At 45.3% G+C, this 26,935-nt stretch overlaps 1 protein-coding gene and 1 pseudogene across 1 annotated transcript in view; one reads left to right on the forward strand and one right to left on the reverse strand.

Annotated features, from left to right (window-relative positions):
• The window catches only part of LOC126542335 (uncharacterized), a 406,338-nt gene that overhangs the window by 297,320 nt on the left and 82,083 nt on the right, over positions 1-26,935 (reverse strand). The window lies entirely within an intron of this gene.
• On the forward strand, positions 984-1,162 carry LOC126542559 (U2 spliceosomal RNA; annotated as a pseudogene).

A 26,935-nucleotide genomic window follows, 5' to 3' on the forward strand; every position in this document is an offset into this window, starting at 1 on the left:
TGCATATTGTGCTTTAATTTTACTCTCTGACGCACCGACACCTTTCTAAGAACTCGTTGAATTCTCTTTCACTTATAGTGATTGGTACGGTAGGCAATAACTTGTGCGGTGCGAGTTTGAGCACACGAAAGTTGAGCGCAGGATATTATGTGTGTGGGAGTTCGTGAACTACGAAAATATAAGGACAGAGAAGAGAGGCTGCCCGGTATTCAACGTTGTTCCGCGCAGCGTTTTGTTCGGCCCTCGCCAGCAGCTGTCAGCCCATTGATCCCGCAAGATTTATTCCTTTTGAGACCCCGACTCTTCTCGTGTTCAGTCGAGCCAAGCACACAACAAGGCGTAGGGCGATGTCTGCTGCGCGCACTCGCCGGTCTTCGTTCTCCGGTTTCTTTGCCTCAGACAAAGCGCTGTCCCGAGCGCTCACTTTCAAAAGCAGATTTCTTTCTCTTCAAGGAAAACGCAGTCCATCTAAACCGCCTTATTGACTTTTTGTGTTTCTCATTTTCTTTCTATATGGATTCAGCGTCTCTCACTAAGTCAGAGCCTGTAGTCTGCACTCTTCTATTCTGCTATCTCTGTGGCCATTTGACGACGCCATTTCTGCAATATTCTTTCGTCTGAATGCCATTTAAGAATCTTCCAAACCTTCCATTTTTTTTTTCATTCAGAAAGAACTGTACCGCAGAAATCATAGATGCTGGAATGAAAAACATGAGTCATTCCACTTTGGGAAGGTGGATGACCAGAGAAACTGTTTAGCACGCGACACAGAGGTGACACATAATTTTGAACAAAGGTACGAACTCATTTACCGCGATTTTTATATATTCATTCGCGTGGACGACGGGACTGCTGCCCGAAAAGCCGGAGGAACTTAGACACGCGTAACGTTTCGATGGGACCGCCACCACGGCAGAGCGGATGGAAAGCAGATACCCAAGCGCTTGGAACGCCGACAAAGAGAGGGCGGTGCGAACGTAGACATGGCCGAGGCGGGCCAAAGTGTAGTGTCTGTTCTTATCACCTTAATATCTGATACGGGTTCTCTGTGGACCCAAGATATTGAACTTATTTTTGCAAGTTCGCGGAGTGTTAGAAGCCTGCTTCACCTCCGCCGCGGGTCGGCCCGGTATTGCATATCTCCGGGATCGGCACATGGTTTTTCCACACGGGGAACAAAAATGCGAGGAACGATTCTCATAACAAGCTTCGCTGTAAAATTATTATAATGCTTGCTTTGAACTTAGCGGTGGCAAAGCACACGAATTTAACTCGTTTTGTTTTGGTTTTACCTCAGCTGCCATAGCAATATTACAGCGAAGCTGTGTACCTCTAACCCCCAATGCACTTGTCGTGCCCGCGCAAAAATAACCTCTGTCGAGAGTGGATCCCGGAGCTAGTGCAATAGCAGGCTAAAACTGAAGTGAAAAGTGCGTCTATACTTCCGAATCAAACACACTGTGCATATCATATAGGTCGTATCGATAAAGAAAAGCGTCAGACACGTCCCCTGTTGACACGATGGTCGATAAGGCGGTCGTTAACAATGGGAAGCACAGAATGATTGACAACGACGTACGCTTGTAACAGGAGGCGAGACGCCAATACTGATAAAAATCGAAAGTGCAGGTCTGTGACAACACAGTTTGTAACGCAGGACGTGACGTCACTACAACATATATATATATATATATATATATATATATATATATATATATATATATATATATAAAGAGAACCTCTATAGTAAAAGGCATTGCATGTGTCGTGACAGTGCTATGGGAAAGCCATGTCTAGTGAGGGCTGGTTAAGAGCAGCGTGCTAACCAGAAGCAGAGCGTGGGCAGGAGCGCAATTTTGATTCACTTGTATTATATGTATGATATGGATGCAAATAATTGTTTCTTTTTCTCCGCGAAGTCTTTAGTACTATTAACTGTGGTCCCAACGTCCTTGGCTGCGGTAGTGGTAGTAGTGGAGGTGCAGGCGTGGTGTGGCCCATCTGATCGTCTGAGATGGGACACTATGAGTTCAAAGAAGAGGCTTTAGGGAATACGCACCTACGGAGAACAAGAAGTGCGAAAGAGTATTTATTCTGGTAAATGTAGAAAACTCGGCATAAGGTAACAACATTCTCGAAGTTGGTATGTTAGAGTGATTTGTAAACTCAGAAGTTGACAAGTCCTAATAGTCAACAACCAATAGCGGCAAGACATTCTGAGGAAACATCGTACCCTTTCGGACTAACCATGTCGGCAACGATAATTGTCATCTATCTTGCTTGTCTTATACTTTTCTTTAACCCTGCGCTCCAGGTACTTTCATGTCATCGCGCGTATCAGCATTCCACTGCGTTCTTGACAGAAAAGTTGCGAGAACGGACTGTTAAATACAGGAAATTCACTCAAGATAAAGTGACGGTTATTGCTTGGGCAAAAAAGAAGCCTCAAAAGGTGAACATTTTCTTTCAGTTCAGTTTTTACAAACTAAAGGTATTCTGAGTTCGTCCAGAGCCGACGATATGCAATATGAATGGTATGCAATAAAGGTACTGCATGCAGCTTCTAGTCGCGAAGAGCAAGCCAAACCAGCACAGTCGCACACGTCACGAGAAAGAGTAAGCAAATATGGATGCTGAGCGCTAGCGCTCAATTTTGAAGCCAAATCATTCTTTGCCGACTCCCTTCCCTGATGTCGCGGTTTGGGCCACTGTGTACGTGTCCACTCGTAACCAGTCTCATGGAATTATTCTGTGCCACTGTTGGCAAGAGCGGCATAGAAGCCCTAAATATATTTGCATATCTTCCATATACTTCTTTGTGCACAGAACTCGCGTCGCCTTTCTTCGCTCGACAAAAATCAAACATTGCTTTGGTTCTCATGACACCGTTGGGCCAACGAATCACACTCTGCATCCATTTGATTTGGTGAATGAATTTCGCCTTTGATTCTCAAGGCTGTGTTGCACAAATGTAAATATTGCATGAGATTACAGGCTGTACAGGAGAAAAAGAAAGCTTGCCGGACGCTTAAACTACCCCTCTAAGAGTGGAAAGCGACAGAATTCATCAGTACTTGCCTATAAAACACTTCATTAAGTTAAAGACAACAACCCACTCACTAGGTCACCTGAGTATCCACACCTAGCATCTGCAGCTATTATTACAGATCTCAAAGTGCAGCTGGAAAAGAGGCTTGTGTTTGAGTTTCCGCGCCAGAGAATTTTGTTTTCTCCTTCATTAAATTACAGCCCGACGCTATTATGTCCGTAGGATGTGTGGCAACCATACTTTTTTAATTTTCTGACACATTTTACTTTGAGAAATTCCATTAGTTCAGCAACGCCTATGCCCCACGTGGAGGGCCTTCGTGGTACGGTATGCGTGGTTCGGGAATATTTTTTTGACTTACGGACAACGCCGCCGACGCCAGATTTTCTGCGACACGGCACCCTTAACGTATTCGCGTTGATATACACAATTGGAAGCTTTTTGTTGCTCACCATTTAACTAGCTGCTTCAAGAAAGTTTCGTTGCGCGGAGTCGTTGGCACACGCGTTGGATCTGCATAGTTTTTTTTTTATTCCGACCACGATCTGATACCAGATGGCAATATGACAGCCGTTACAGAAACTGCGACAGAATTAATCTCATAATTACTATCGACGTTAATGTGATTACTATGAAAGTAATGCAGTGAAATTTGTACAAGCCGTGTGCTGCAGCCCAGCTGGAGCACACGGCTCTCGCGCTTTGGATTGATGGATGGATGAATGAATGCTATGAGCGTGTGCTTTAGAACGGAGTGGTAAATTGCATCACCAAGCTCTTGTTTGTGTACTGCCTAATAACCTGCCTATCTTTCAAAAAACAGGAAGAATTTCCATCACCAAACTTTGTGAACCCCTATCGGGAATTTTGTTCTTGTACGCCTACGTTGTTTGTCCTTTCCCTACCTTTCTTCCTCCAATCTTCCGATCGCCTCTTACGTCCCTCTGCAAAGTGCGATCTATGGGCGTGAGCGTGAGGATCGTGTGAACTCCCCCTCCTTTTGCGTGATCTCTGAGGCTGCTATGCAGCGCGCCGATGTGTAGAAGCCGTTTACTGCAGCCCGGCATTTTATTGGCGATTTCCTATACACACGCTGCGCCATCTAGTGGCGTGCCTCAAAGTCCACGTGAAGTTTCCCTTATTCTGAATGGCCTCCGAGATTGATACGTGCTAGCGCTGAGTATCATTCCCACGCTGCCCGCGGGAATTCTTGGTGCAGCGCTAAAGCGTCAAGCTTGCTGTGATTGGGGAAACCGTGTGACGTGGATTCAATTCTGTCCAGCACCGCATAACCTTTAGTATATTTTTCTTTCATTGAATAGTGCTGTAATGAGGCTAGACAGTCATATGTACGAAAAGTGTATTAAGTATGCTAAGAACTTTATTTTCTTTAATGGGATAACACCGTCAATATGCAAGAGACTGAACAGATTCGTTTCAATCTCAGCATTCTCTCTGGGTCTGCGATGACAATTCTCTCGCGTAAAGTGGACCACATAGGGAAAAAAGTAATTTATTGAATAATTTCATAAACATCTTGATATTGTCGCTGGTTCAGTATTCCTGTACAAGGAAGTAGTACATCAGTGGACAAAAAAAGGTACGGAAAAGTCTGCAGATGACTCGAGAAGCACTTAGCCAAACAGCAAGAAATAATTTTCGGAAAGCACTGCTTAACATCGTTTAACTAGGTATAACTGAAGATAATTTTTACACAAAATTTAGATTCATAAATAGAGCTACGGTGAATGGGAAAAAAATGTTAAGGTAGCATGTATAGACGGACGGATGAGTAGATAATCTAATTTGGTTTCGTTCACCTGGCGGTATCAAAGTCGACCTCGCACCCTCACGCACCTTCTTCGAGCAAGTCTCTTTGTCCAGTTATAGAAAAAGTGCGTTTACAATATGTACCCGAAATAACATTGCAGAACGTATGTACATGGCTTCATGAAGAAATAACAGATACAAACAAAGCGACTTGGCTTTTTGGGTGCAGTCGCAAGTATTCCTCACCAAGAACAGGTGCAAGTGCAAGCCATTAACGTAAGAGGAAAGCGATATTTAATAATTCAACTTTCAGAACAATAACGACCGCGCGACATTAAAACTAAACTCGACAAAAGTCTTTCTACAAGCCTGGCAACAGCAATTCCCCTCAAGCACTGGACAGTCGCCCTTAGACTCGGCGCGGCGCACGACAGACGCACGCTCCATGGACCCTGGCCCAAAGCAAACTCCCCCTCTATCACAAGTTCCAATCAACGTATCAAGCTCCGTCGACGCATGCGCCAAGGTGCGCAAGTACCCCGTGGTCTGTTTGCCGCAGTCGCAGCCGTTGCATCGTGTGGTGATATCTGCTTATCAGTTGTTGCGGCGAACAATCAACGGGATCAAGAGAATCCACACAATAGAAACATTATATACCAGTAACGATGAACTCAGAGTTATGCAATTGAAAGCTTAAGGGGGAAACAAAGTTTCCGATTTTACTGCACAGCGTCGTTGTTCAAGTTTCCTTTGGTTCCCGAGAGGAGGATGAAACCGCTGTTGCTGAACGAGCTGTCCGAACCGAGGCTCAGCGCCGCCGCCGGGAGGACCCCTTCGTTCCGAATCAAATGAGTTGCCACAATATATCGTGAATTCAACACGCCTAAACGCCTGCACTCAAAATTTGCATTAGGGAATAAATCGCCGGTGAATTTTTATGGTTAAAGACCAGCTATGTCGTGTTCTCAAAGAACAAAAGACTGAACTTACCAGGTCTCAAGAAGCTTTGCTCAGACTCAACGTAAAAAATACGAAAAAATAGCTCCGTGGCGTCACACTTACGTAGGCGTGCTAGGTTTTCAGTTAGAAATTCAAAAACTTAACTTTCCCTTCATTGTCGCTTTTAATATTTAACCTATTAGCACGAAATTAACGAGAACAGTTGTTAAGGAATGATTTGTAGTTGTAAATTGCTTTAGGGTTTTTCTTTGGTGTCACTTTTGCAAAGTTGTGACCTGCATTTCACATCAACAAGCACTATCTTGCACAACGCAAGACGACGGAATATTTGAAGCAGACGACAATCCTTGTAGATTTAATATGAAACATTTATCTTTGCACCTTGCGGTGTAGTCGATATTTGTGAGCCAACTAATATAAAGAATAATAGCATTTGCAAGCAATCATATTGCATGAGCCGTATCAGAGCAACGATTTCTATCTGTGCAGTTGAAAATCTCGCAAATATATGTAGACTACCGCCATCCTGCGTCAGTTAGAATGAAGGTCGGCGGCACTTCAAAGAAGCCGTGGGAAACATTGAGCAATTGTTTGAGTTAAATAGTATGTTCCCTAGTTCGGGAACTAAGCCCAGACATTCATGAAAGCATTGTATACAGACTGGTAATATATATTTGCTGCGTTAAGAAAGTTATGCATTCCTCAGGCGGTTTCTTTAAGACACGGTCTCGTATAAAGGCTTAGAAATCAAGAACAAACACAGGAAGTGAACTTTCTGTTTTGCCCACACAAATACAAGAAAAGTAAAGTGAGCAAAGGATTTCTGCAGATATTCTCAATGCGTAGGAGGTTTCATGAAAAGGATAAATTGTCAACCACGTGAGAGAAATCCAGATGGAGCAATTTCTGCTGAGAAATACATGCGGTTTTGTCCCGTGAAACCCATATGGGTTACTTGTACCTTCCTGCCACTCTCGAGTGGAAGGCAATTTTTTCTCTGCCACAAAAGACATCAAAGTCTGGTTACGCTCAACTATAGACATATATAGATGATAAGACTAGCCTGCTCTGATGTATCCTACCTTCTCCTTCCTCAACAGTTATTAAAGAACAACAAGGCACGTTACACGCCCTGTCATATGTCCTAACGCGAAGACACGCAGAGTATGATGAGGTCTAACTATAGGGCTGTACCTTCGTCGTATTCTGGCCGCATTTTTTCTCTCTATATTCGAGCTCTGTAAGGCAATACACTACCAGTGCGGCGCGCCGGTTATTGCTGCGAAGTCTGATGTTTCGTTCTTTTGTAGTCAGTCTAGGCCCTAACACAGCAGCGTTCTTTGAGACGTCATAAACTATCTCTATGGTACACGCTGCTCCTGGCAGTGAGGGCCATGACATAGGCGACCTGGTTGCGCCAACGCAATGCAACGGTCTTCGATTTTTGAGCCAGCACCACCACCGTTAAGCACACGGCGCTTTTGTCTTTCACCCTGCAGGAATATTTGAGCTCTCCTGTGACAAAGGGCACCTTTAACGCGATGTTTAGTTGAAGCTCATGAACAATCGGTAAGCGCAACTGTTTCACCGCAAAACGTTGAGAGCTAAATCAGTCAATGTGACGCTTCTTTCTAGTCGGGAACATTGCACTTACGACAGTGAAAAACAATTACCTCACACGTCGCTGACACCCGATGCCTATCTTTGACATCGATCAACAACGACCTCTGACGTAAGTCCTCTGCTGGCGCATATATGCCAACGTCACAGATCTTAAGCCTCATGCACAAATAATTGTCGTGACCACTCGAGATAAAATCTGGCGCAGCATATTTGTTACTAGCATAGGCGTCTATGTCCGAAGCTCATGCACCATTTCGGGATAAATATCCTTCAAACACATTTTGTTGGAAAACAAAGGTTATAGATGTAAGCAAGTCTACTACTAACCGATAATGTCACAGGTGGGTTGTTGTGATCTACACGTTAGATGTATTAGGCAGGGTTGAACTATTTCATACGGCAGACTAGATCTTTGGCTTTGTGATGGCTGGTGCCGAACAAGCCAGCCAATGCTTCAGGCAATACAGGCTTATTATGTACTTTACAGCCTCTTCATTCTAACAAAGATATCTACATGTAAATACTTGCTTCCCTCTTCCTACAAGCCCTAAGCTCAATATTTGAATCGTAAGCAGAGCTGAAAGCGAAACAATTGTGGGAATGTGAGCAAACGCTTAAGGTGGATCTAGGACAGTCATGCAGGTCAGCTCCGGCAGCATCGCAAATGCGTGCCTCATAATCAGGTCGTGGTTTTGGAACGTAAGACCCCGCAATTTTTTTTTACGTGGCTCAGGTCCGGATTTCGTGACGTCTGTGTGCAGAAACTATCGTTATGTGGGCCGATCGTGGTGATACTACAGAAAGGGTCCAAACTCAATGGCGCGTACCCCTGTGGGCTCGGGGACCTGTAACGCGCGTTGGAACTACCCGTGTCTCACCTGGGTGGGCTAAGAAAAAGTTCATTTCGACAAGAAACGATACGAATACTGAGTCACAATCACGACATAATTCCACCAGGACGATAACATATAAAAAACAAAACACGGCACATTTTTAAAGTAGTGTCCGTGTCCTCATTCACCAACATATAATCACATATACATACCCACGGAATGATGATGTGACAGAACACTTTAGACAACTTTGAAGTGATGTGCATGAGATGTGTATACACATATATGATCATGTATACGATAGCACACACACACACAGAAATCACGGGCACCTACATTCTATGTGCATTAAATAAATACTTCTGATGGCCTGGCTACAAGAACCAGACTGGTCGAAAATTAAGCCACTGTCGAAGGAACTCTTCTTCTCCAAGGAAGACTTGGAACCCAAAGAGGTCCCAGGCACAAGAAGAATAGCGCCGTCGTCGTCTTCTTCCACAGCCGGCTCCATTACCGCTCGTCGTCATAGCGTAGAATTTCACTTCTCTTCTATTGTCCTAATGGTGAGGCTGCGTTTACGGGGGTATGAGCCATTGCTTAAAGGGGTATGGGCCGTTCCTTGTCTTACGTGACGGACACATTTAATAAAAGAGGTGATAGACGAATGTGTGCGCGTTCCTATATTGTCGCGATGACCACAGATCAGCACAAAAACTATGTTCGTACCTTTGTTCAAAATTCTGTATCACCTCTGTATCGTGCGCTAAACAGCTTCGCTGGTTATCCACCTTCACAGAGTGAAATGGCTGATAAATTTTTTTAGCATCGCAACCATGCACCACAAATTGTTATGCTTCTTCTTGCAGCTTGCTACAAGTACCGGTTTACGCTATTTTCAGTGTTTTGCTCCTTCGGATCGCCAGCAAGTCCGTCTACGTCACCAGACTACTGACGCTTCCTCAGACTTTTTCACGTGTCCGTTGCCGAAGAAAAGCCTAAACGCAGGCTGATACCTGCGTGGGCTGCTTGATATTCAGCTGGAAAGCGCTTGCCTAGCGGTACTGTGCATGTTCCGTGACCTCAGTGACACCTACGTGTTCGTAACACGATAAAAAACGGACGCCTCTGGGGTTCTATAATTTAGTGGGTCCAGCTGCAGCATCTCAAAACTTGCGTAAAAAAATTGTCGACTTCTTAAAGGTATGCAGTTGATATGGTTGTGAAAGCTTTAGAAGGAATTATGGTTTCTTGTTATTGCTGCTGGACCCTCGCATATTTTTTCCAAAAAGAGCTGCCTCTCTTGCGCACATTTCGAAAAGCCTGTTGATACTTTCAGGTGATATCGAAACAAATCAGGGTCCCAATTCTGAGAAAATTTTAGCCGAACTGCTATGAACACAGGCTCGTATAAGGAACGAAATATCAGCACTAACCTCACAAGTTCCCTCCTTCGATGATCGGCTCTCCAAAATAGTCCCTTGTCGCCACCACTGCTGACGTCGGGGAGCGTGTGCAGGAACTAAAAAAAAAATGTTGTTTCTATATACATAGTCTCTCAGATACGAGACAAAAGCTGGAGCGTAAGAATGACGATCTCGAAAATCTGTCCCGAGGGAATATTTAGGGTATTCGCGCATTACTTGAAACAGCGGAGGAGATAGCTGAGGCACTTCTTACTTCAGTATTACGCATGCTGGACACAAAGCGTGACGTTCCTTGTGTTAACATTGAGCGTTGCCACAGACAAGGGCTAAATCGGAAGATATATACCTGTCATTATCAAGCTGTTGAGTTTTCTAACTAAGTAAGAAATCGTAAATAACGAACGCAACTGAAATGTTAAAAAATTTATGTCACTGAAGATTTTTTCCTCCCGCGTGCGGCAGGTGTGCGGATAATTCTGCCTGAATTCTGCTGAACTCAGAAAAGTCGCAAAGAAAGTGCGATTGCAAAAAGATCACCTGATTATCAACAGCGTTCGGTACAAGTGAAACGACGCCAGAAAGTGCGTTGTTAGAGCATCTTATAAAATTGCTCCCCGTATATCCAAATGGCTCTCGCTAAAAAGGAAACTGACACTTTTGAACCGCACGCAGCTTGGTCAATAAATATGTTTGTTTCAGATAGCCTGTGAAATGTCACAAACCATCGCCAATGTTTGTTACCGAGACGAGGTTAAATGGCTGCATGTCTGCTAGGGAACTTTTGACCGGGTTACTCGGTATAGAGTAATGACAGGCCCGTTGGTCACGGTGGTTGCGTAGCGCTTTTCGTTTTCAAATATGTTAGGTACGTCTGGCTATTGGACCTTCTTCATAACGAATCTTTGTTTGGTGCAAGATTGACTTAGGTGGCTTTACTATTTGGGCTGACGCTATCTACCGACCGCGAAATGGTGATGTCGATTCAGTCCAGGCTGTCAGGGATTATATTGCCATGTGTACTTTTTCATCTTTCCAGGTAACCGTCATTCATCGGCTAACAAACGTTGAGTTATCACCCTGCGCAAGACGCGCCATTTTCTATCGGAAGCTTCTAGAATATACCTAATCATTGGTTCTATCTTCTGCCGATGTTGTCGCAGAGCCTTGTGTAATCAGGCTGCGCGTATGACGAGGAGAGTTGTATGCATCTTAGAACTTACACGAGCACCATCGTTTACGCTGGAAGGTTCGATGAGCGATGTATAAATAGCCGACGCGTTTGGCCCGGCCTTCACATTTTCGACGATCGACAAATGTGCTCGCCACTATCATTCTTCTCAGTGTTTACTTGTTTTGGTGGACACAAGTTTGCCGCGTAAACACTTAGTTTCGTGACTTTCCTTGCGCCACTGTGGTTGTTCCCAATCGCTACAACGTGACCGTATCCCAGCAGACAAGTAAGAGAATAGCGAATTAATAATATCTGGCGAGTTTAATGCCTCTTGAACAAATCGGCATTCTCTTTCTTCAACAGGACGTGGCCAGCCATCTGTTGCGCTCTAATCAATCTCGCTTTTTATGATTTAGCACAGCTTGTTAGCTCATACACCCGAGAATGTCATTTTGGATTTGGTCTTCCTTAGCAATGGGTTGCTACGTACTGAATGCGACGTTTCCGAAGGCATCTGCGACCACAAGGCGGTGATATTAGACGTTGTTCTAGAGCCCAAGAAGCCGATATACAGTATTGTCCGTGGCTTTTTATCGTGCTGGAAGCCAATTCCGTTGTCGCCTCGCTTGCATCACATTTTTATAAACTTATGTTTCGAGTGATTCCTTAAGTGTTGACTTGTTATACTATGGTAGTTTAGCGTAACCTAATAACGGACAAAAAGAACAAAGTGGACAAGCACGGGCGCTAGTTTGCCATAATTATAATGCAAGACCACCTACGTTAACAGTCAGTTTCCCTGTTTACTTATTAGTGGAAATGTTTGACAACATTGTCAATGACATTATAGCTGAGGTCGTAGCCAAAAGTGCATAAAGCGAAATCCGAAGCGCCCATGGTATACTATAGAGATTATACAGTTGATTCGCCGGATAAAGCGTTAGCTTCTCGCCGTTAGCCTCTCGTTGGTCGGCATCTTTCGGGCCCACATCCACGGGCAAAAATGTCGGCCGATCAAAGAGGTATTACAATACCCAGCCGAGCCGCGGCAGAGGGGAAGCAGGCTTCAGGCACTCCACAAAGTAAAGCGAAACGTACATAAATTCATTGATATCACGCATACAACATACACAAAAGCATTCGCTTCAATAACTAAAAAGCACAAAAGAAGAATTCGAACCCCATATTTGATGATAAGCCACTCCTGATAACAATTCGGCGCACGTCGCGCTCACCGCATACGTCTCCCGGTAAAAATTACTGTTGCATAAGCGACTGCGGTGACGCCAGCTGGCGACGTAGAGAGTGACGTCACTAACCTCTCGTAAATGAAAGAACCAGCCTAGCAACTGATTTCATTCTTGCAGCACCTCTATGGGTTGGCAACGCATAGTTAGGACTTCTGAGGAGCAGCGTGAGTACGAAGGGTGGCAAATGGAAAAAGAAACGCCAATATGCGTACGTTCAGGACAGTATGCTGTGAAAGTTGTCATTACTACTATTACTGCATTACTATACATTACCATTACTACCATTACTTCAATGCAATGAAGCACTGCATAACCCCCTCAGCAGTTTTCGTGGTGGTTTTCAACTGCTTCACTGGACATCCACTTTTGTAGGGCCGGTATGGCGAGTTAATTTTAGAGCGCAGCTTTTGGGTGCCTGTTTCGTGGGTGAGCGTCGGCGTCAGCGTAATGGAGCGAACGATCCCAGCGAAGGATGAAAGAACGAACGCAAAGTGGAGGCAATGTTCGCTCGTGTTATATATAAGAGCCCGCAGCGGATGTGGATGTGGGGTGAAATGACGAGGCAGATGTAGGAAATGAAGGAAATGTATGCAGCTTTTCCAGGAACGTCGCTATCGGGCGGCGTCGGCACGGCGTCTTTCCTCTACTTCGTTGCTTTAGGCAGCGTGTTTCTGTAGTTCCCCGCTCTGAGCAGCGTCGTTGATTTGGTTCTGGCGTAATCTGTATTCGTGCTGGCACTCCGCCTTCCTGCGTTTCTGTTAATTTTCACTAAGCGGTCGTATTGGCGTCATTACGGTGAATGCGACAGCGCTGCGGCGACATGAACTGCTGCGGAAGTTGGCACAACGTGAACTTATGAGGCAAGCAAGCTGCTGCAGGTGGTGGCGCCAGGTGTGCTGATGACGTTCCGATCCGAAGCCACGGCTGATCCTCAGTTCTGGTGCGTGCCTGATTGTACACGCCACGTGGTCACAGAGAACCGCTCATGCTGCTGCTCGCGCGATCGTCGTCGTCGTCTTCTTCCACAGCAGGCTGGCTCTATCTTGAAAGCGATCGTTTTACGCAAAGGGATAGACGGACAGCTTTTTTCGTTGGGTTACAGTAGAAATGCTTACGCATTTAAAAATCGAGAGTCAGACGCAAAGCAACAGGAAGGTGGCTGGACTAACAACTGAAGCTTATTCATGAAAACGGCGTCCGCCATGTCCGTAATGAACATGCGCAAGGCACAACATATCATATACAGGATAATCACATTAACGATACACGGCGATATTGATCAAGAAATTCTGAATGTTTCCCAGTTTCATAGTCAACTAAACAGTTTGAATTTCTTGATCAATGTCAACGTGTACATGCCTGCGTTTTCGTCGACGTACCTGTGACAAGTGTTAGCTTTTCAGCGCGTATAACACGAGGAGCTGAACCTTTTAATATGCTTCCCTTTAGATCTTACTTCATCATCAGCCTGGTTGCGCCCACTGCAGGGCAAAGGCCCCTCCCATACTTCTGCAACTACCCCGGTCATGTACTAATTGTGGCCATGTCGTCCCTGCAAACTTCCTAGTATCATCCGCCCACCTAACTTCCTGCCGCCCCCTGCTACGCTTCCCTTCCCTTGGAATCCCGTCCGTAACCCGTAATTACCATCGGTTATCTTCCCTCCTCATTACATGTCCTGCCCATGCCCATTTCGTTTTCTTGATTTCAACTAAAATGTCATTAACTCGCGTTTTTTCCCTCACCCAATCTGCTCTTTTCTTATCCCTTAGCGTTACGCCTATCATTCTTCTTTCCATATCTCGTTGCGCCGTCCTCCATTTAACTAGAACCCTTTTCCTAAGCCTCCAGCTTTCTGCCCCGTACGTGAGCACTGGTAAGACACAGCTGTTATAAACTTTTCTCTTGAGGGATAATGGCAAGCTGCTGTTCATGATCTGAAAATGCCTGCCAAACGCACCCCAGCCCATTCTTATTCTTCTGATTATTTCAGTCTCATGATCCGGATCCGCGGTCACTACCTGCCCTAAGTAGATGTATTCTCTTACCACTTCTAGTGCCTCGCTACCTATCGTAAACTGTTAAGCATTACTTTAGTTTTCTGCCGATTGATTTTTAGACCCACCCTTCTGCTTTGCCTCTCCAGGTCAGTGAGCATGCATTGTAATTGGTCTCCTGAGTTACTAAGCAAGGCAATATCATCAGCGAATCGCAAGTTACTAAGGTATTCTCCATTAACTCTTATCCCCACTTCTTCCCAATCCAGGTCTCTGAATACCTCATGTAGACACGCTGTGAATAGCATTGGAGATATCGTATCTCCCTGCCTGGCACCTTTCTTTATTGGGATTTTGTTGCTTTCTTTGTGGAGGACTACGGTGGCTGTGGAGCCGCTATAGATATCTTTCAGTATTTTTACATACGGCTCTTCTACACCCTGATTCCGCAATGCATCCATGACTGCTGAGGTGTCGACTGAATCAAACGCTTTCTCGTAACCAATGAAAGCTATGTATAGGGTTGGTTATATTCCGCAAATTTCTCTATCACCTGATTGATAGTGTGAATATGGTCTATTATTGTATCTTACTTAGGTAACGGTAAATTTCCTTTCTCACTATTTATTGAAATGTGGAATAACCTACATACTTGTATACGAGAATTTCCACACAAGCGTTTCGTAAAGGAAGTTCCTCTGCATGGGACGTGTTCATTGTACGTTGTGTTAGTGCCACTCCCGCTATGCCTCAGACTTTAAACCACAGTATCTGTAAATCAAATAAATAAATAAAGATAACTTGCTCCACAAAATTTGTGCGCCTGCGCCTGGATGAACGACAACAATTTCGAAGCAGCCTCTCCAGAAGGATCACACCCCCATTCCTGCAGAATATCTTGTACTGTTGACCTAAGACTGTCCTGTCACCCTAAAACAGTGCGGAACTTATGTCTTCGCACGATGAATGTATTGTGGAATGGTTACGACCCCGAAATAGAAGCCAACAATCCCCGCCAACAATCCCCGTTAAGCAATCCTGCTTAACGATGTCAATGCAGCTGTTGGCTGTTTCGGCACCTTGCGCACAATTCCCCACAAGAAAAAACAAGTAAAAAAGCTCGTGTCATTACCATTTACGATGGGAAAAATTGCGTCTTTGGTGTCCATGGTGCCCATGGCGTTTAGTGTCTACAGGTTCTGAGAGTACCAGTGATTCCAGTTATAATTCATGGGGCACCCATAGAGATAATCAAGCTCACGTCAGAATCCAACCTAGTTGGAAAGGCAACCTTTCTGAACGAAATGGTACGAAAGACAGGACAAGGCGAGTGGCAAAGAGATACACACAGCGTGGTGCGTCTGTTTGCCTGTTGCCGTGTCCCGTCTTTGGCGCTGTTTTTCCAGGGATCTTCGCATTTTATGCACTGGAATTTTTGTAAGAATGTCAGACAGCCGGCTCCTGAATGTACTTACCCCTTCCACAATCAAATAATCTCATTATCGTTAATGATAGTGAATACAACGAAGAAGTGGGTACTCATATAAAAAGAACTCAGTGCCCCTCCACATTGGGAAAAAGCATGACGAGCGCAGCTGCATATGTGGGCCCCTTAATGGCGAACTGCACCTCCGCAGCGGGTCAGCCCGTCTTTGCACTATCTTCAGGATCGGCCCACGTATGGGGAGCGCTTAACCCTGCTTCACCTCCGCCGCGGGTCGGCCCGGGATCGCACTATATTCTGGATTTTTTTTTTTTTTTTTTCTGCACGCGAACGCAATAGTGGAGAAAGTAGCCCTTAACAGCCTCAGTGTAAAATTCACGAAGACACATTACACTATTTCCGTATACGAGGTGATCATTTGTAAGTGTTCCTGAATTTCTAAATATCGCCTGTAGTAGATAACATAATTGTAGTCTCTGGGCTGGATTATTAAGATCGGGGAACAATACTCGCACGAGAAAGTGAACTACATATTCGACTAATTCCCTAATTACCTTGTCCATTATTTCTTCACGGCACACATTGCAATTTACGAATTGTATCCGCTGAGTTTACAAGGTGCATGCCCTTGGAATGAACTTCCAGAATAACACCAGCTTGGAGATCACCATCATCCTATCTTTACGTCCGCAGCAGGACGAAGGCCTCTGTCAGCGATCTCCAATTACCCCTGCCTCGCACTAGCTGATTCCGGCTTGCGCCTGCGAATTTCTGAATTTCATCACCCCACGTAGTCTTCTGCCGTCCTCAAATGCGTTTCCCTTCTCTTGGCCGCCATTCTGTAACTCCAATGGCCCACCGGTTGTCTGCCCAACGCATTACATGGCCTGCGCAGCTCCATTCTTTATCTCTTAATCTCAACTAAAGTATCGCTATCCCTGTTCGCTATCTGATCCACAGCACTCTCTTCCTGTCTCTTAACGTTACACCTAAAATTTTTCGATCCATCGCTGTTCATGACATGAAACACGCCCTAAAAACTGTAGCCCTGTTCCAGTTACTTTTTTAACAAAACGCTTTTACCCATTGAAGCACAAAAATAACAAGAATGCCCACGCATTTCGGCCCACACTTTGGGATATAATGTCTCGAAACGGGTGTCATCCTGGAAATTCATATCAAGTGGATGTGCTTTCCAAACTCACCAAGTACCATTCGTAAATTGCAATATGTGCCGTAAAGTAATTAATCGAGCAAATTTTTTCCAGAATATGTGTTTCGATTTCCCTTCCTAGTAATGTCCGCCTCTTCGAGCAATCCAGCTCAAGGACAAGAATTAGGCTATGTGCCACAGGCAATTTCTAAAAATCCCGGAAAGATTAAGCCCGATCTTCCCGTATGTTTCCCGATAAATCCCTATACACGGGAGTAAAACGATTTCTCGAACCACTCGCCACAGATGAAGCGGGATCGGACGGCGCCCATTGAGCAACTTTTCGCAGAACGCTAAGCCTCTGTCCGACTTTATTTTCTCAATTCTTTGTAGTTTTCAGCTTGAAATTCGCCTCTCCTCGACGCCATTCACTTCCCGGTATTTCTTCAGCCTCGCGTTTCTTCAGAGTGAGCGCGTAGGAACCAAACATTAAATATCACTAGGGTTTTAAAAGCACACAATCTCATCATCCCTCCGACCGACGATGCCGAGTGAAGAAAGAACACGGAAAGAAAGCAAAATTCAAAGAGGCGAGTCGATGTGGAGGCACGCTCCAACGTCGTTCGACGTTTTGAAATTTCCCCTTTCTTTTCGTACACGTTTTAAAAACTGGAGCGATCAAATTTCCGCTACCAGATTGCGCTTTGCAAACAGCGTGTCTGCTGCGTGATTCGCGAGCTACTACGTATTTGTGTCACGAAAAACGCTTGCACTGCCTTGAGGACCACCGACAAAAGGAAAGTTGCGAAAACCCGCTTGGCCAATTGTGGGCCCGACCAAATACTTAGACGGATGTAAGAAATTGCAATATTATTTCAATCGATTTCTTTCAAGCTCAAGCCATATGATTCTACTTTCCACCCGCCGTGGTTGCTCAGTGGCTATGGTGTTGGGCTGCTGAGCACGAGGTCGCGGGATCGAATCCCGGCCACGGCGGCCGCATTTCGATGGGGGCGAAATGCGAAAACACCCGTGTACTTAGATTTAGGTGCCCGTTAAAGAACCTCAGGTGGTCGAAATTTCCGGAGTCCCCCACTACGGCGTGCCTCATAATCAGAAAGTGGTTTTGGCACGTAAAACCCCATAATTTTTTTCTACTTTCCCAAATTGCTATCATAACGTCGATTTAACAGGAAACACGTTGCATGTAAAGGAGGTTGCGAGAAAGAACAGGAAATATTTTTCGTCTCCGATTCTCCTCGCCGGCCATAGCATTTAGGTCTCTCTAAAGTGCTCTTGAAATTGACCAGTGATTTTTTTCTCTCGTTCGTTTTTTTTATCTCGCACTAAATTTTGATTCTTGGCTTCGCGACGGAGATCAAAGGAGACGGGGAATTGAAATGATACATGATGCAAGGCAGCTATCACAAGTAACTGCATCATAGAGAAAATCTTAAACAATCGTAATGGTATTAGGCACACGAGAAGAAGTACTTAACATTTTGGTAATTATAGCCAGGAATTGATTTTTTTTGTACTCTCGCTCGCTGTCTTTTTCTTTCACTTCAGTCAAACTACCCATAAGGGAGACAGAAAACTGTATTCCGGGGGAGTCTGAATTATGGCAAGTGGAATGCACGACAAGGGAGTATAAAGGGCTGAAGAAGAAGCGCGTATTGTCGGAGTTGTCTTGTACTTTCGCTTCTCCCCGTAAGTCCATTTTCCACACTTTCCCTGACTTTTCCAAAGACAGTTTATTTTGTGCTACGCTCTCCGTTACGAAGGAGGGGATCGCTTCCGCGGTATAGTCGACGTTGTTATCGGCTGCTTCCGACGTCCTTGCCTTTCGTCGTATTTATATCGCCGAGCAAAATAGTTTCTTTTTCTTGGAGTTTTTTGCTTTGTGCACTTTCAGGCGGTGGCCCACGTACCATACCCTCATAGTTTTCGAACTTCATACGGGAAATTGTGATAGTGCTTGGATTTTATGTAGTAAACTTGATTTTGTCCTTCATGCTTTACTGCCCCTGCATGCTCGTAACCTGCTTTCTCTTTTTTTTTTCGCTCGCGTCTCCCGGAAACTCGAACTTTTGCAGAGGCAAAAGAAACCGTTTCCCGAAGAAGAACGACCAAAGAGGAAAGAAAACGACGAGGCAAGAAGCGCGGCGGATCATCGCGCCATCGTGCTTGTCTCAGCACTTCGCGCGGAAGTGCTGGCTGCTGATGCCTGCTTATATGAACACGGACACCACAGCGAACCTCTTCTTTTCGTTAGCCAGTAGAACGCGCCTACTGACGCATTTCTATTGGGATTGTCTGTAGAATTTAGTTTTTATTTATTGCTCCTTGGCAGAGGAAAAAGAATAGTATAAGGTCGCGCTGCCGTCAGGCAAGGTGACAAGCACAACGCCGAAGGAGCAACACGGCTCTGCGATGTAGTGTTATGACGTCATGGCATCGTTCGGGGGGCTCTCTCTCTCTCTCTCTCTCCCCTCGCGCGCGCATGCGTGTGTGCGTGTGCGTGTGTGTGTGTGTGTGTGTGTGTGCGTTTGCGTGTGCGTGTGTGTGTGTGTCTGTGTGCGTGTGCGTGTGCGTGTGTGTGTGTGTGTGTGTGTGTGCGCGTGTGTGTGTGTGTGTGTGTGTGTGTGTGTGTGTGTGTGTGTGTGTGTGTGGGTGTGTGTATGCGCGTGCGCGCGTGCGTGCGTGCGTGCGCGCGCGTGTTCCACCACTTTTGAAGGAAAATTATACAGCGGCTTCTACAAGCCCCAATGTATTCGAAGTGGATGCCAAGGAAATTGTGTGGCGAACATCATCCAGTGAAGACTCCTGGCAATGGAGATGTAAATAATTTTCGGCACTGGTCACGCTCGGCGGCAAATGCCAAGACAGGCGATCATTTCCTTCTTCTTTTTCTGCAGCTATGCGGTGGCATCAGATCAATAAAAGCCCTACTTTGGTCCACTACTTCTGAGAGCATGTCGAGGAGCAGAGTAGGAAAACACGCGCAAGCGCCTTCGTGAAAAACAGGCATGATGTGGAAATGCAGGCGAGATAATATACGGACAATCTCAAGGCGAGGGAAGATTGGGTGCAGGATTGATTCTGCCTTCAGTATTGCGTCACGTCCTCAATCCCACGTAGGTTTTCTTGTTCTCGTCTCGTCGTGGAGTGTTCTCCACAAGCACTATATATATATATATATATATATATATATATATATATATATATATATATATGCAAAACTTCATTGTCAGGAGACATGTATGATGCATAAGCTAAACATGGCGAAATGATGTCCTCTCTTCGCGATGCGGTCGAAAAGTGTCGGCTCCTTGCTGCCTGTTCCATAAGTCACAGCAAATATTCATGTGGCTCGCTTCCATATTTCTTTCCTTGTTTTTTTTTCTTTACATCTGGTCTTTAAGCGTTGTTGGTGTGCTTCGATATTCGAGCTCATTTTCACACGAGAGCTAACATGAGAACACACAGCGAACACCATTTTTCATCTTTATCTTTCAGAGAGGAGATGGACAAACATGAAATTGCTCGAACGGTTCCTGTTTTCTTCTTTTTTCTTTAGTTGAAAAGTGAGCGTGTCCTGCCTTAACATAAACCTCTTCGAAAAAAAAAAAAGAAGCAACAGAGGAAACGTGTCAACGAGATCTGCAGATGTTGTCCTCCGATATTTTTATATGCGTCATCCCCGTTTTTGATGCTGTCAGTAGGGTCTAACGGTGCGCAGGCAGGCAAGCAGGCAGAGGCGAACATTAACTTGCAAATGGTTTATTGGGTGGTCTCATGTTCTCTAAACGAAAATGCAACTCGCTGTCTGTAGTAGCAGCAACGTACGCCAAGCAAGCGTGATTGGCGTACGTCGAACGGAATGGTGGTGTAGTCGTCTGGGCCGGTTTCTATGCATGGGCCATTAACTCTTACAAAGCGTGCTTGCGGTTGCCATGTAACTGTCAGGACGCACCGAAAATATCAATCTTCGTGTCATTAGTCGCATATGGCCGCTCTGTCAATCTAGGAGAGGCTACGACGTCGTTCAATACACACGAGCCATGTAATATCTGCAGAGCAACTTTCACCGACAAGCGAACTGACTTGTACGTATACAGCAGCCATTGTGAGGAATAGAGAAAACAAAGCACGTGGTAATACCATTTCTTGGCTAGAGTTATTTGGCTATATACGGCCGTCTGTCAAAAAAGGCCTACTTCTATCATTAGGCTGCATTTAGACGAGTATATTGGATAAAAAAGGATGAAATAAGGAAAGCCTCGAGCGAATGTCGCAGTGAGCTTAACAGGCGCACTGAAAGGCTAACTTATAATAGATGGGTGTAGCCTGCGGAAGTATTTCTTTCTTCTTCCTTTTTTACTGCAATGAAGCTACATGACAGCCAGAAGTCGATAAGTTTCGCTGTACGTGGCTCAAACGAAGCCACCGCTTGTGCGTGACAAAACCCTACGCTGCCTCCTCTCGACTTGTTACGATAAGATGACATGAACTTTTAATGGTCAAATACGAAACACACCTACCTTAGCCCATCCCAAATTGACTTCCGTTATAGTTCTATTCTGGTTTTCCCTTCACGAAGAAAGGTTAGTAGCCAACCAGTACTCTTTGTTACTTTTATTGTCCCTTGCTTTTTCACAGGGCCACACAGAGTACACCAAGGATATCTTAGTGCTCCGAGTGCTTACATATAACAAGTAATGGTTTTATGCATAAAGTTCTAGGCGTACACTTACCGTGAGACGCACGTTTGGGCCACCCATTCAGGCAGCGCACTGGCTACATTGTACCACAACTCAAGCAAGGAGTACCAGATTTCGAGTGAAAGCAAATACCACAGTGTGTATTTGTGCTCGCAAACTTTACAGTGACGACGCAATTGAAATGGGGCATACAGACAGCCAGGCAGGATGGGTACAACGCTTCGTTTCACCGAAAATTTTACTGTGACATAAAGTGGTATAGGTGGCCGCCGGACTGGCTTGTACGCATTTTCATTTTCGATTCAAGGGCGCCTCAACCTTGGGCAGAAACGATTTCCCAGTTTTTTGCCAAGTGGCAATAAATTAACATAATCATGGAATACCGAGCATACCAGTGCAATCATTTTCACATGCACGAATGGCCTGTGGCACCACGTATTTGGTTGCTACAGATAGAACACGGCAGCAGTAAGAACTAAAGAAGGCAGAATAGGAGCGCTTCCGCAAATATAGCCCTTAAACACAGACGCACTGCTTCTGCAACACGAGATCTCAGACTGAATGTCTTACCACTCGGAATCACATTATTTATTCCATCAGGGAAGTGGGGATTAGAAATTATTTGCAGACTAAAGGAGGTCCTGTAGTTATAAATTTAATTGAGGCCTCCTGTGCATGGTGACAAGAATCATTTAATAAAGCAGCAGTCAAAACTTATGCAATTGTTTCTGGGGGCGTGATAGTGGGGACTGAATGAAAAGTGCTATTGGGTGCCGCACTTAGCGGAGAATGTCAAAAAACTTCAGGTATAGTTGGAATTAGTCTGTAGCTCTCTGTTTTATAGCTGCTGTGTTGCTTTGGATTGTTAAACGAAACGTCAACCGAACAACAACAACAAAAGTCTGTTACCATAATAAAAGTGAGGAAGTTAAACACAAGCTAAAGAGAAATCTACGCGAATCATTTGTATGAACGTAGCCTGATTTAAAACACACCCCTGGTTTTTTGTGCCTTAGTTACATCGGCTGCCATGCTGTGGGCTCCAAACCCATAAATCCGATAAGGTATGTCTGCAGTCTGGTGCCTTGACGTGTTTACGGATCCTATGTTTGCTTCTGGCGCTTGCAGCGCATGAAAGCATGGCCTTCGAGATTTGCAACCCTTTACATTGAGAAAGACGTCACTGGCGGCGCGATTTAGACTCCACCTATGTACGCTGAAAAATCACAAGACAGCGAGAATGCAGGTGCGAGAACGGAACCGGAGTAGAAGTAGAGCTATAGAGAATATTTTTAATGCGAGAGCATTAAAAATCGCGAAACAATGCAGGCGGATCCTGGAGGCTCTGTAGTAAAATGCGTGGACCAGAACCGGCGCGAAAATAGAAGAGGAGGAGGAAATAACCTTATTGCGAACCTGGCGAGTTGATGGGGCTATATAAAAAGATTTAATACGATAGCATTAAAAATCGCGAAACAATGCGGGTGGATCCTGGATGCTGTGTAGTCAAATGCATGTATGGGACCATCCTGGTGCAACCTGTTATCAGTGGTCAGGATAACAGTGCACGACGTATGTGCGGTGTACGTGCACAAGGGCACTGACACCGGCGCAAGACACCTATATCCCCACAGTTCTTTTAATGCTAATTCGCCATGCGGGCCGATCCTACAGTACGCGTACTCATTTGCGTAGCCGCGCCCATGCTGATAATGCTATCGCATTAGGGATCTTTTTCATTTCAAAAGAAAAAGATTGCATGCCACTCTTCTGCGGCAAAACGCGAACTGCACCGACAAATTAGAGCCCTCTTCAAAGAGAAAAGTTCCAGACACGCGGTCGGGGGCGCCACTGAAAGGGAGCATGGCAGCAATAGAACGTGGAAGAGTGACACGCATGACCCGTTTTAGGTTCCAACGGTAGAGCTGGGAAGATCGAAGCAGCTTGACGTTGACAGCCACGACTGTCCGCTTCCTCGACGGCCTGCTCGCTGCTTTGATTACCGTACAGGGACGTTGCGGCAAACGACACTGCGACAGAAGACGAAAGATAAAAATAAAATACGCTACGAGAACGTTAGCCAGAGTTCGTTGTGAATTCTGATCTCGAGCAGAAGCCATTGGCGCTCTCCTCTAACCGACGTCGTGGGCACGGACCGCGGAAGCGCTGGACAGTGACAAGCAGCTCGACCTAGAAACTTTGTTTCTTTGATTTCTTTTCCTTCGTTTGGCCTTGTATTTTCTCACGCTTGACATCAAGCTCTACTTGAATATAACGGCAATTCCTACTCTTTACTGCGCATCTATGATATGTATGCCGTGCTTTCGCTTTATACTAGTAAGCTTGCCCGTTCGCGTTGTGCATGTTTTTTTTTAATATGTATAATTCAGGACGGCAACAAAGTAACAGTGCGTGATTCCGTTTAGTTAAAGCATGGTGGCGCATCACAAATGCACTATGTAAGAATTTTTTGTATTTGCTTCATTCAGTTTTCATATATGCTTCGAGCATATATCAAAATGGAGTTAAGACAGCCCTATTTTAAAAGAATCCATTAAAAATTGAGAACTAGATTATGGTTTTTGATGCTACCGATGAAGGGATCCGAGGTCAACAGCGCATTCTGTACATCTTTATATCCCAAGGGGCCGTGAAAACCACAGGAGACGAGCCAAGATTCTGTGCACAGTTTTGTTCGTTTGGGTGTTCGTTTGTTTTTCGTAATATAATACAAGGACGCGTGGATCTTTCCACAGAAAGGATTTCTCTAGCGTGACGCTGGTAATGTATTCAAAAAGACAAAAAGAACAAGGAAATAAATTGTGGTTTAGTAGGTTTAGTAAAGCAGTGGAAGCATTAAGTCAAGTCGACCACGCGGTAGAAAAAGGGAGTCGAGTCAGCAGCAGTTGACATTGGAGAATGCAGCCTTTGCTTTGACGCATTATTTTATCCCGCAGTTTGTTGATGAGACTGCGTTACCTACGCAATCCACCCAAGTTTTTGAATGCACTGTCTGGATGGGGCCATATATTTCTCTGGATAAAACCACACTTCCATGCAGTTCCGATTTAGGGACGCACCGCTTCCATTCTGGGTTTCATTTGGGTTTCATTTGGGCATTTTTTGCGCTTATGGCGCACTGTTACTACTCTGTACTAGTTCGACGCTAATTTTGTGCGCCTTTTTCGTTCCAAGCTTCATTTTAAAGCCTGTCTCGTTGTCCTACGTGTACTAGCAAGCCTCAACTCGTCTAATTTGACGAGTCACAAGTTGCCAGATGCCCAGGTCCCGAACTCAAAGTCCTACTGAAGTCTGTACACAAGAACTTGTCTGGAAAAAAAAACGAAAAAGGAAAACGATGCACGCACGGTGTGAGCTGGTGTAGACAGAGCGAGGAACGAGATGTCTGCTCAAGCTGCATGTACTTGAAGTGTCGCAATGATTGTGAAACGTGCTGGCTGCGGACAAATGGAAAAAATAAAAGGAAAGCATTATCGTGCGTGCGTGACATGAATGGACGTCAAAGACTGCTCCTTTTATGCGAACGCTCGAGTAGTTGCGGGAAGGGTACATTAATTTTCATCTGAGGAAATAAATCGATCTGTGAGACATTTGCCAGAATAATAAACAACGATACCATTACTGTATAGCGCGTGCATTTGGGTAAAGAAAATATCGCAATTTAGCTTTGTCTTTGTTTTTGTTTTTACCTTTCATCTTCCGAAGTCATCTTACTTTTGAACCTTATGAGCGCTTCTGACGCCGCAGACACTTGGACACTTACAAGACTGAGCTGCCGCTGTGGGACACAATTACATTAAAGGGATACGGACACAAAAATTGGTGGGTGGTTTCCTGCGTCAGAACAAAAGTTGAACTCTTAAAGATGACGAATACAAGCTGCTTAGAAAAAAATGAACGAGAAACATCTTTCTTTTGCAATTTTCTGTTGCGCCTTGCCTCCAAGCGGCCGCGGGGAGAAGCTGAAACTTGACGTCATGACACCCCCGCGCGCCCGCGCGCGCGCAGCCAAGGTCAGCCACAGCCGGCGCAGTCTTTCCGGAGTGTAGGTCCCTTGCAGCGTTTGTTTATCGCCGTCGGCTATGTTCGCACGTGGTGTGTCTGAAACATTATCCCCGTCAGCGCTCCAGGCAGGTGGTGCATCTTACACGCGTGTTCGCACGGTCGTCGATCGGTATTGAAGCATTCATCGTGGCGGAAGAAAATGCCCAGACATTACTGCGCCCACGGCTGTTATAACAGCATTATCGGTCGTGACACGCCGTCGCGCACGTTTCCCAGAGACAAGAAGGTGCGTGAACTTTGCATACGTGCCTGTCAGCCACCACACCCAGCATGGAGACTTCTAAACAATGGCTTCATTTGCGCGGACCACTTCGTCGACGATGCTTATGCGACCAGCCCGGCTGTGCTCAAAAGCCTTGGCATGCCGCTCAAAAGGCTCCTGTTGAGGCAATACAATTCAAAGAGCGGGTGCTTAGTGATGCATTCGTAACTGTTAGCTGTGTTCGCCAACTTTTGTTGTTCTGGCAACAGACCCTCTCTCTTTCTGTATGCATGTAGCCGCAGCGGTGACCGCAGGAGTGCCTGTTGAAAGAAGGGAAATTACCCTTTCATTGGCTGTGCAAGAACAGATATTCTCGGCTTGTGACGGAAATCGTTTACCCTGCGGATGCATGTGTTTATCTCAAAACAAAATAGTCATCTTGTGTACACTCTCGCTACGTCTAATATTGAACGACAGCATACGAGCGCTCTTTTAATTGATCAAATATACAAAATACAGCCAGTGAATGAACGCCAGACAACAGCATACATGTGTAGTAATCTAAAATGCGCAGCACATTTATCTACATTGCCGTTTCACACGTTGCTTTTCAACCTCCAGCAAAAAATTACGGATTTTCATAGGTCTCTGCATAATCATGCGTCGGGTTTCATGACTTGGTTATTCGCGCAGCATTTCCCTATTAAATGTCACAGCCAAAGACTTTCCTTTGTCTGTAGCCACAGAATCGATGTAGCTAAGTGATCTGGTCGACGGGTCCCTAGCGCAGCCGCCCATCTCAACGAGTTCAACCAGTAAATGGCTTCTAATAGCGTGAATTTGAAAGTAGCCGTAAACACAGGGCTATGAAACGGCTGGAAAATTCTACACATTCCGTGCCTCGTCGCGTAAAAACGAAGTGTGCAGCGATCGAAAGCCGACAGCGTAGGTAAGCACAAAGCGACGAGCTACGCTACCTACGATTCAGCCGTAATAGCTCCCTTTCTGCCTCAACGCGGGTCACGAAACTAGGCATTTTGCATCCTACGTAACATAACTTTACGAACTGCTGCTGCTGCACTTCAAGTTTACTACAAAAAGAAATTGCCATGTTGCTGGCCCGGACTGCCTGACCGGCACGTTCAAGGCCGCCTGCTCTTCTTCGCCGCTTGACGCGGAAGGCTGGTAACCCTAAGCGGTTATATTTCTTGCTAAGTTGGAACGGTCCTCGTCTGCAGACGTGTGCTCA

Source organism: Dermacentor andersoni, chromosome 3, assembly GCF_023375885.2.
Source record: "Dermacentor andersoni chromosome 3, qqDerAnde1_hic_scaffold, whole genome shotgun sequence".
Lineage (NCBI taxonomy): Eukaryota > Metazoa > Arthropoda > Arachnida > Ixodida > Ixodidae > Dermacentor > Dermacentor andersoni.